The following is a 12,240-nucleotide window of genomic DNA, read 5'->3' as shown; positions in this document are numbered from 1 at the left end:
TACTCTGCTGCCTGAATGGCTTTCAAAATGTAAAGTATGCTACAAAACCTGTGTGTGTGTGTGGAGGGGGGAACTCCTGGGGGGCGGACAGATAACTCAGAAGCAGGTAACAGAATTGCTCATGGAAAAAACTGCCTTATTTAGCAAAAACATCTTGGTGAGCCATCTTTGATTCTGCACTTGGAGCTTGTCTAAAATGAGCTAAAAATTAGACAAAGACAATATTGCCTGCATAATAAAATGAGAAAAATGTTTTGCTGCAGTCAGAGATAGATGGATCAAGTGTTCCAAGACCAGGAAAAGCTGCAGGTGTGTGTGTGGAGGGGAATAACAGGAGGTAGGGAAGGTGGCCCAGCAAGACGTCAGGAGCTGGGTCTTGAGCAGAGTGCTGGCTAGTGGCAAGTACTGCCAGTGAACAGGGATGCCAGGTGTTCATGTTGCCACTATTTGCCATGCTGTACTGTGATATACTATCCTCGTATCCCAAGATACACACCCAAATCTTCAACCCAACTGCCTGGTGTGAATGTGTTTTAGGGAACTAAATCAAAACACATGTATTTCATATTTGCGTCCATGAAAAATGGATAGAAGCTAGCTATATGAGGAAGGATGTGAGAGATCATTCAGCAGTAGTAGGAACTGAGAAAAAAGTGGGGAGGACAACCCCCCTGATATTCACCACATCTACTGGGAAGTAGGGTGGAAGGTGGCGGGGGGCGGGGTGGCAGCAGGAGAAACAAGAAAAGTATGTTTCATGCTACATGGGAGACTCCAGTAGGGGCAAAAGTAGGGCATTTCCAATCAGCTGATGTAGGGCAAGGCAATTCTAAGCACACTGGATGATTAGGGCCACCAAGCAGCTGCTGTGTGAGTAAACACCTAAATGAGAATCTTTTAAATTATCTATTCAGAAAGGTAGCTTCTGAATTTCCCTATCTGTCATTTCTATACAAAAATGAAAGTACTTCTCTATTTATCAATGTAGGTTATCTTGGACACACATCTAATCGCTCAGAGCATTAAAAGAGCTCTGTATCAAGTATGAGATGTACCAATTAGGGGGAAGAGCTAAATGGAACACAAGAAGATGATATTGTCAGGAATAGAAAATAATATTGTACTATGTTTAATCTTATGACTCTACTTAATGCTTCAGCAAGGTATAGGTTTTTCTTAATTAAGACTTCTAAGTTAATTAAAATGTCTAAATTGTAGTATAAAACTTGTGCTTTCTTACCTGGAATACCTACTAAATTAGTGAAATATATTTTGAAGAAAAATATATTGGAATGTCTTACCTAATTTTTTAAAGTTTTGTTTTCTTATTGTTTGAATTATTTCCTGAAGAGACCTCCTTGAAGCAGAGTAGCTTAGAAGAAAGATGATGCACCTGGAAATTATCCACATGGGTTAATCTTTTAAAGATTATGTCCTTCCTTCATGATTTCCACAGATACATTATTGTATTTACCAAATTACTGGTTCTATGTTCACCACCATGGACTCTAATGAAAAATTAGATTGTTTTCTCCTTCCGTTGTGATCAATGTGATCTAGTGTATTCTCTCACATTTCAAATAAAATTTAATAGAATCTACCATGAAAACAAACTGGTAAATGAGGGGTTTTTAAAGTTGAAAGCTGCAGCTGCCTGGTTTGGAATGTCCTTAGAATGTAAATATTCTACCAATAAAAGGCACAAACCTATCTACGTTACTTTGGTTCTATACTATGGATAAATTTTTTGACTTTGTATAAATCAGGTTTTTATAGATTATGTGGGAGTTTTCAAAGTAAATTTATTCACTTTTTCAGCAGTAATAAAAAATACAAACATGAGCATTGGAATTGGTCACCAGCCTTTCCTGCAGCTATTATCTGTCCATGAACAATTATTTGCGATGGTTAATGATGTGCGGTGGTATCACTGAGACAAGCTCACCTTCATCAGCCTGGCCTACTAAGCAGGTGACAGTTAAGATGAAGTATTTTTTATCTTTGAGAGATGAAATTTGTCACCAAGGCAGATTTCTAACATCATCTAGTAGAAAAGACATGCTCCTAGATTTTCCACATAAAACCAAGTCTCCATTAGCACTTGGGTATCAAGTTAGGAGGCTTTCCACGTACAACTTTCAAGTAAAAACTCACTATCTCTAAGATTTTCAAAGGCAGAACGTTTTTGCAATAGTTTCACAAAATGGGAAGTAGACAAAATGTTTCTGTTTTTAGACATAAAAATTCAGGAAATGAAACATAAACTAGTTCTTTTATACTAGCTCCTTTTCCCAGTCTGTTTAATGCACTGTCTAACCAAAATTGGATATTTTCTTATCAGACATCTCCAATAGTTGTCTCATAGTTCTCTGTCATTTGAGGAAATCTCAAGAACAGCAATAGGAGGTTTATCAATAAAATACTCCTATTCTCCTCTCCCCACCCTCAAAGCCATAGATAAGGAGTTGGACTCTCAGAGAAAAGATACTATTTGTTTGGGTGTATGGAATGGAATCATTAAAAAGTACATCTTTAGCAACACTTTTTCCCTGGAGTGTGAATATTTTGAACTTTTTGGGGAGGATTTCAACAAAGAAATGTTAGAAAGAAAGACTAGGCATTTGTAGGAGTAAGCACATTTTTCACAAAAATTTGGGTGAAAAAATGAGAAGTTACATTTTACCTGTTAGAAGGAAGACATAATTACTAATGTTAACATCAGTTAGCTGTTATTTCCTGAGAAATTAACACATGAGATATCATTCAGTATTTTATTCTAAAATAGAACAAGTTTAAAGTCTTAAAAGTGATAAATAATGGTAAAAATAAGATTGTAGCTTTCTCTCCCCTTCAGCTTCAAATTCATAAGCTTTGTGTGAAACTTCACCCAAATTAACATACCTAATAAAGTTTCAAGTCACTGACTTCAGTCATTTGTAGCATTTGTGGGAGTGGGAAAAATGAGAAAAAATTCCTAACGCGTTTCCCGCCCACTGTCTTTTCTTCATGATAAAGGTCACAATTTTGCTTTATGATAGATTATAGACTGTTGGAGCTAAGAGAGACTCTTTCAGCCCTCTAGACTGATTTTCTTGTTCTACACAGAAGAGGAAACTGAGACCCAGAGAATTTAAATAACTTGCCCAAGTTCACAAACCTACAAATAATGGGATAGGAGCTAGAAAACATAGAGAAGGAAAGAGTTTTTTCTGTTAATTATATATTGTGGTTGATTGTTCAAATATGTTAGCCCTATAAGAGATTCATTCAGGTAAGCCAGCTAAAAATACTTGTAATTGATGTTTCTCAATATAATAAGAAAAAAAAATCTAAAGCATAGAAATGAAAAGAGAAATGAACCATAGAACAAGTGAGACACAGCCTAACATACTTTGGTTTTTAAGCCTCTGGGCCAAAATCACACTTAGGATCTTGGTAACCAGAAAGAATCTTGTTCCTGGAATGCTTGCAGAAACCTGAATTAGTCATAAGCTTCTTAGGAAAGAATTTATCCTGTTTGATTATCGCAATGATTCTTGATCAGAAAGGCAAGCAAGCGTCTTTTATTGTTATGGGCCTAGTCATACTGCAATTGCCGGTGTAACAGATCCTTTTGGCGGAAGAACCATCTATTTTGAATGACTTTAGTATGGATTAGATGATCTCATGAGGTCTCTGCCTGCTCTGTCATTCTTTCCTTCTTGGTGCCAACACAACAAAGCTCACATGCTTGTTTCAGACAAGTAGAATAGCTAGCAATGACAGACTTTCTAATCGTAGACGTATTCAACCAGAGAAATAAGCATAGAAAATTTCCAAAGTATCGCCAAAATCATTACTCTAAAATGTTTAAATGAGTAAGACTCAAATGTCAATATCCAGGACAAAACAACTCCAGTGAAATCATGGCTTTGGAACAAATATTTGGACCATTTGATAATTGAAGTGATAAGTTTGGCCTCTGGTTTTCCTCACTCCCCAACCCCCTTCATGTAAATCTGTTACTGCCTGTAGCTGGAAGATAAAAATTCCTTTCTAATCTACTTTCACAGGTAGGAGATTGACCAAAAGCTCCATTCAGTCCTTAATTAAAATTTTCTTTTTTGCTAAAAGATGAGAAAAAAGCACTCTATCTTTAATTCCGAAGTCTCTAGGAGCAAGTTTAGTTTGATATTATATGAAAATACAACATTCAAAATAATGTCTGGCGTATTCTTGACATTCCACAGGCATACTTGAAATAAGTGATGCCAAAAGGAGCTAAAAATGGTAAAGGAAATTACAGAAGTGTTTGACTATCATCCAAAAGATTCTAACAGAGGAAAATTTCCCTCCACCTCACAAGCATCTTAAGGCTTTGTACTAAAGAATGCTAAAGATTTTAACTGGCTGGTAAAATACCGAGCAGGTGGCAAAGTATTTTTGACTTGGTAGCTGAACCTTTTTACTTACATCCTTGACCATTTCATAAGTAAAAATAGTAATTACAAAACAAACAAACAAACATCAGGAATAATTTCTACATAATAGAATTCATTCTATGTGAAAACAACAAGATTCTTCAATCTTTCATAGCAAATAAAAATTCTTCAATGCTCCATATTTGATTCGCTGGCTTCCCCCGGTGCCTCCCTGCTTCATTAAAATACTGTGAACCACCCTTCACGTTTATTCTTATGAATTGACATGAAATTTGACAACACTTTCCCTTCCTCATTTCAGATATGACTCATTGCTCTTGGTGTAATCCCCTAAGGACCGGAAGATCTACTTTAAAGTAAGGAAACAAAAGAAGCACCTTTAATTCAAGCTGGTTTATCCAGAGAACTCTAATGGTTATTATTCACTGACTTCTTAAGGACGCATTATAAAGCTGAGCACTTCAAGTGTCCTCCCTTCAGCTTTCCCTGGGGAAACCAGTGTAGAAAAGCTGGAGAGGTAACCAGACTGATAAGTCTTAGACTTGAAGTTTATCAGCAGTTCTACTTAACCACCCATTATCTCTAGGATGCTATTGGATTTTAGTTTGGGGAGCATTTTATTTCATTTTCAAGATTTTGGATCATCTTCCCTCCATACCCCTCTTACTTGGCATACAAAAAGAGATCTGAGCTATATCTCGAAAGCCTTTCTAATTTAAAACTTGACCCATTTTCTGCTGTGTGAAACTACTACCCCACCTCCCAGTCTCTCTCAAATTTAGAAAGTACTCCAAAGCTCAATTCACTACGGAAATCTTAAATCATCTAGAATAGCCCGTGGTCTTTCAAACAATATTCAAATTAGAAGGAAAAAAGAATATGGCACTCTAAGTAAAATTCTCCTTACCTTTACTTGAAAAATAGAAAAAAAATAAATAAATAAAAAGCCAAGGCCCTTTACTTTTTTAAATCCTGAAAAACTTCTAGTCCTCAGAGAAACCATTTCTTGATTTAGAAGATGAGGAAAGTTGAAGTTAAACAATGATCCTTTTTCCATTTCTTAAAAAAAAAAAAAAAAAAAAAAAAAAAGGCCAGCAGAGGCAAATGCTCTGTTGGACAGATTGTTTCAGCAGATGTTCATTGTCCTAGGGAGAAAGCAGCTCCACTTTGCAGCTTAGCATTTGCAAATTTAGAAACCTTAATATTTTTCACTTGAAATAGTCCATGTGGTATGAGCGAGATGTAAATATTAAAAGCATTTATATGAGCAAATGAGCAAGTGTTTGCATTTTACTATTAAGTCCATGGAAGGCTGACCCTGTTGTTATATCATGATATGAGGATGCAGCGATTGTTGCCCACCTGAGCTTTACAAGTTTCTGTAGTTTTTCCCCCCAATCATTTAAAATGGCATCCTAGAAGAATACTGATAATTATAGTAACATTAATAGAGTACTTGCGATGTACCAGGCATGCAAAATTATCTTATGAGGTAAGTACTATTTGAATGCCTATTTTAAAATGTGTAAACTACGGCTCACAAAGGTTCAATAACTTACCTACATCGCAGAGCCAAGAAGTAATGGCATTGGTATTCACATGGAAAGGGTTTGACTCTAGGACAGGGGTGGTCAAACCCTTTTTGTAAAGGGCCAGGGAATAAATATTTTAGTCTTTACAAATCACAAAGTCTGTTTTCAACTACTCAACTCTGTGTTTGCAGAACAAAAGCAGCCTAAGACAATATGGAAAAGAGCAAGCATGGTTTGTTAAAAAGCAAATAAACAAAATCTTCATCTATGGACAATGAAATTGGAATTTCTTATATTTTTCATGTCACAAAGTATTCTTTTGATTTTTTTTTGCCAATAGTTTAGAAATGTAAAAACAATGCTTACCCTATGGGCTGGACAAAACGATGTGGCAGGCTAGATTTGGCCCACTGAATAGTTTGTTGACCTCTGCTCAAGGCTCTTAGTGATTGTATTATTTTTCTAGTAGTGTCTTTTTATAATTTTTTAAACAGCTAAAATAACTACATTTACATTCTAGCATTATCAAGTTATGTCACTTTTATCATGTAAAATTATGTTTTGGGAAATGAGATTTTGTTTTTATATTATATACAGAGGGTGCCAAAATACATATATGCACATTTTAAGACGAGAAAACGTATTAAAATTGTAATACTCAATATACACTGATAACAAAAGATGAATACAAGTCACGTTTGACTGCTGCAATTACAAGAGGTGCTCAAAGTGGTTACCATCAGCTTCCAGACACTTCTGATTACTCAGGCGAACTACTGCTTGAGCAACGTTGACCAAAGTGTCCACTTGTATACATGTTTTTGGCACCCCCAGTATATTTGGTTGAATCATATGAAATTTGCCAATATTGAACTGTTTGACCTACTAAAGTAGCAATTTCATGTGTTTCAACAGAGCATTTATAAATGCCTGTTTCCTTAGGAGGTAACAGTTTATTAGCGCTATTAAAACATAGGCTAGTGACAAGGGGAACATTATGTAAATACTTCAAGCATCCGAAGTGTAACACACTAGATGATTTCTAAGGTTTCATTAGAATCTTTTCTAGTAAATGAATTATGAGAGTCTAGGACTGAAGTTATAAAGAAAGGGGAACATAGTATTATTGCCTAATTTCTGTGACAAATACTCCACTGTGTTATCTCATTTAGTTTCCACAATTAATATAGGGAGGGGGCATGAGGACTATTTTTACAGAAGGAACTAAGAGGTTGGATTCCAAGCCTGCTGCCTATGTGCCCCAAGACACAGAATTCAGGCTGACGTTAATCAATCACACAGAGCAAACTCTCCGGAAGACCTGAGATTCCATTAGGACCATTCCTGTCCTTAAGCCCACGGCAAATTAAACACAGGTTGTACCTTACAAGAGTTACAAACCAACTTATTCTTGCATCTCACTGAAGTTAAAGATAAACTTACCATTGTTCTTCTACCCTCCTTCCTCCCCCTGTACCAGTGAATTTTCCATGGAAGCAGAAAACACATATAAACCCTAGCCCAGGGTGTGGAGGGGTCTCTTCCCCTAGCAATTAGGATTAGAGACCGCCACTGTTTATGGGGTGGCCTTTGCTTTCTTACTTACTCTCTGCTAAATAAACTTACTTTTACTTTAAAGTCTATATCTGCTCACCTTTGACTTCTTTCCTACGTGAAGCCAAGAATCCTCTTTTCCTGCAACACAATGACACTGTGAGATAAGTATTTTCACCCAGTTTGAGCAAATCTAGGTTCTTGGAGACTAAGTATAACTTGCTCACATTCAGAGCACTAACAGATGAAAAAGCCTAGACTTCAACAAAGAAAAAAAAAAAGTATGAACAAACTTTTGCAACTATTTATAATGCACCAGATTCTGTTGTTGTTTTGAGCATATAATAGATGAGGATGAAAAATGGTTGAAGGAAAAGGGGATTTTGGATCTACTGATTTCCACTAGAATGTAATCACTATGAAAGTAGGATTTTTGTCTTATTCACTGCTAAATTTCCAACATAAAACAGTTTCTGGATCACAATAGGTGCTCAATGAATCTTTGTAGAATGGATGAATGATTATTGAAGAATGACTTTGGACATGAAATGAGGAGCACAGCAATTACACAGATGATATTATTGTCTTGCATTAATGAATCCTTCTTTAGTCACAAGTAAAAATAACGAGGGAAATAGTCTACAAGTCATTCTGACAAAGCACTATTTAGTAACATGGACATGACATGAGCTTAAAGATAATGTGACCATTGTCATTTTGTACTAGTAACAATCAAGGAAGGGAAAACTGGACAATCCAGTCAGATCATGATTCCTAGACTTTATATAGGCAGATTCCAGAAAGGTCATTAAAAAGTAGGTACCATCCTATGGGCCAATATTATAAATAAAAGGAATGAAGACACATGAGATTTCAGGATATTCTGAAAACAAAAATTCTAACCCATAATTATGTATTTAGTCATGATAAGGTATGTGAGACCTGTAAAGCAGGGTTTCTTAATCTCAGCATTATTGACACTTGGAATCGGATACTTCTTTGTTGTGGGAAGTGTCCTGTGTATCGGAGAATGTTTAGCAGCATCTCTGTCCTCTACCCATTAGATGCCAGGAGCATCCCACACCCTCTGTTGTAGCAATCAAAAAATACCTTCAGATATTGCCAAATTGAGAATAACTGCTCAAAAGGAAGGAAGAGAGGAGAGACTGCAATCTCAGATTTTAGAAATACTTAAAAGCAAATGAAGGGTAACAGCGTTTACCACCTCAAAATATGCTTTTTTGGGAGATATTGATTATTTTAAACTGCTTATTTTTAAGAAAGGAAAGACTCAGGAAGAACCTTTGAACTTCCCCCTAACTGCCTAAAGTAGTTTAGATAGAGGGCCTGCTCCAGGAAGGGAGCTATCATTATAGATAACTATAATTTAATATGAATCATAATAGTATGTAATAGACAGGGAGGAACCTAGCAAGGACATTGATCCAAGTCCTCTCTGTGTGAAATCCTTAAAGAAAGCCCAGCAAACATTTGTTTACCAAACATTTGATTTTCCATCTCCATGTAAATTGTCTTCCCCCCCCTTGAAGTGTCAAACCACTAACACCTCCCACCTCCCCACCTCTGTTTTCTTCTTAGCTCAAGATAGCACATAAACCTCAACTACCCAGTTTGTCCTGGGGAGTGGATATTCTTATGGAACCCTCATGTGTACATACATAATTAAATTAGGCAATTTTCTCCTGTTAATCTGTCTCATGTAAATTTGATTAGACCAGCCGGAAGAACTAAGAGTGAAAAGGAAAAATATTTCCCTTTCCCACACGAACACTGAAAAAAGAACTTATAAGAATGATTCCTTATCATTGCTGTTGAGGAGTTAAAAATCCCAGTTTATCAAAAATTTTAAGGACAAAAGAAAGGAGTGTTTGTGGTGGCTTATTAAAGCAAGATAAAAGTTTGGTGCTGTGTATAGATAAACAACAGGACAATTAAAATTACTAAAATATTTTGCATATATCTTCTCCCTTTAGACAAATGAACTTCTAATATTATAAAGAGACCAGTTTTAGGTGAGAAGACAGTAAGAAAGTACTTTATATATTATTCTGAATTCCCAAAGTTAGGTAAATTACGTATCAAAAGAGTATGGGAAAAGTAGCAATCAAAGGCATAAGATTTTAGAAACCTTTGAAATGATGTTTAAGAGTTGTACCATAAAAGAAATTATCCTAGTTTTCAAAAAATAGGTGGTCTTTAAAAAAATTGATAAGCCACTTATTAAGGATTCTTGCAATAATCCTAGAACAATGAAAGAATGATGAGCACCTGCAAAAGAAAAATTGTCAAAAACCTTGAGTGCACTAGAAATGAAATATGTCAGATTAACTCATACTTGACTGGGTTTCTTGAACTGCAGATCAGAGTATTACTATACATAGAGTGTGTCTTGATTTCCACGAAGGGTTTTGTCAAATACTCTTAGGCTCTCTGTGTTCTTGCAGACAAACTCAGAAAGTATAGGCTGAATGATACTAATGTTTATTTCCCCTATACCACCACCTTCACGCACTCACCCTTGTTATAATGCTTTTTGAAATCTCTAGGACTCCTCAAAATAATGTTTCAAAGACATTAGATTCTAAAAGTATATCGTATCACGGGATTTCAGTCACTGTGATCTATAACCAATGCAATTCAGTCTCTTAATTAATGTTGCACAAAAATTTTATAGATTGATTTTCATCCCACCCTAGATGGACATCATTCTTTCTGCAAAACTTTTAATCCACAGAGAAGCAAATCAATATTTTAACAAATAGTTAATATTTGTTTAATTAAAAAAACTCAAAATCAAGATATTTTGCTACACTATTAAATATTTCTTGTATAGTTAGTTCATTAATATCACAATCTTTCTGTTGTACTGACAAAGAAACAGTGTGCTAGATATGGGAAGAAATCAGCCTGTAAGATAGTATATCAGTCTGACTTTTACCCCACTCCACCCATTCTATACATTCACCTTCAACCTGGTCCAGTAATTGCAAAAATGAACAAGCAAAAAATTTACCAGCGCCGATATTTTGAGCACCATCATACCAGTAATATCAAAAGTATATTTTCAGGGCAAAGAATACATTTTGACAACATGAAGAAAGGAATGTAAATCAGAACAGAATTGTTTAATTACATCTTACCTGGAAACAAATGAACAGTTCCAGCAAACTTGGTAATAAGTCACACCAAGTATACATAACTACAAACCATGCACTTATTTAAATGGACTGCTTCAATTTTACTACTATGTAAATAAAAAATACAGTGTAATGAATTGTGATAGCTGATGATACTGTGATTCTTTTAGTTAATTAAAAAAAAGTTTAGGAATTCAAGAAAGGAGACTCTAGTTTGACAAGTTAAAAATAAGTGGATGGATTGTAAGTCATATTCAACTATCACTTCATCAACATTATTCCACACAATAGTTTCCTTACCAGAGTATTGGTTCACTTGTGGAAAACCCAAATCATATTATCAGGTAAAGACATGCTACAATGATTTCTTTCCAGCTGCAACTAGGGTTCATATTACACAGGTCATATTTATACTCAGGTGTCTTCAAACTCTGAACAAATGGAAACTTACCTAATGAAACAACAAATATCTGACCTGCCTTGTATCCATTTTTGATGATCTGCCCTGTAAAGGAAATATATTCCTAGGAAATTCAGAGCCATGGAAGAGAGGAGGTAAAGTATGACTTTGAAAGAGAGGATCAATAACAGTGTCCAAGTAAGTTCCTCTGCACATTTGACAACACTTGTTTTCAACGGATAGTGGAAGCAAACTGTGTGATGTTATAAGTGTAAATTCATGGGTTTGCAGAGTTCAACCTAAGCCTATGAAAATATAAACTACTTTAGAGTGGGTGGATAATTTGACCCAACAAACTCAATTCACAAAGTCCTTTTCAAGCACTTGCCCCACATCATTACCCAGAGAGAGTGCAGCATTGGTGAGCCTGGGAGCAACTAACTTTAAACCAAAAAATGCTATTTTCTTTCCTGAGGAAGAAGGGTGACTTTTGTTTTGTATATATGACATCTACTAGTAAGCTACAATGAGTACAAAGACCCTGATTTTATCTTCATCTTTAAGACAAAATCATGAAGAAAATAGCCAACAGAAATACACAGAATATTTTTTTAAGAGAGACAAGTGATCAAGTTATACATAAAATCAACATTTTTTCCTTAAGAAATTAACAAATATAAAGCTCATTTCTTAATTGGAAAGAGTCAAACAAGATTTGAAATCTTTTCTCCAAATAGAAATAGTGACTATTGCTTCCATGGCAATGATTTTAATATTTCAACCCTAAACATATTCACAACTTTTTGGTTTACATGTATTTACTACTCAAATCAAGAAGAAACAAACTCTAGAGCCAGTTTCACAGACATCTATTATTATCTCTACCTCTTTTTTTTTTCTCAGAACCTTCAGCTGGAAAAATAAAAATCAATTTGGAAAGATTTTACACGAAGCTATCCCAAGTAAATAATCATTTTAGAGCCACTCATTCACTCAACCTAAAAGCATTTAAGTGATTTAGGAAAAGTTAAGCATGAGGAAGAAAGTAGCACTTTCAAATCCAAATCTTACCTGGTATATTGAAATGGAACAACACCCCTGAAGGTCTTCTTTGAGCTCCTCTCCTCAAGGGACAACTAAATCACAGCAGCCTATATTCTTAAACCCTCAAAGAA

General features: G+C 35.4%; 1 protein-coding gene across 1 annotated transcript in view; it reads right to left on the bottom strand.

Annotated features, from left to right (window-relative positions):
* The window catches only part of ITPRID2 (ITPR interacting domain containing 2), a 90,399-nt gene extending 78,159 nt beyond the window's left edge, over positions 1-12,240 (bottom strand). The window contains exon 1 of the mRNA XM_074338864.1: positions 12,137-12,240. The gene's annotated coding sequence lies outside the window, so the exon portion shown is untranslated. The remainder of the gene's footprint in view (positions 1-12,136) is intronic.

This window comes from Rhinolophus sinicus, linkage group LG01, assembly GCF_036562045.2.
Source record: "Rhinolophus sinicus isolate RSC01 linkage group LG01, ASM3656204v1, whole genome shotgun sequence".
NCBI lineage: Eukaryota > Metazoa > Chordata > Mammalia > Chiroptera > Rhinolophidae > Rhinolophus > Rhinolophus sinicus.
Note: the sequence above shows the minus strand (reverse complement) of the source record. Positions and strands in the feature narration are given on the sequence as shown.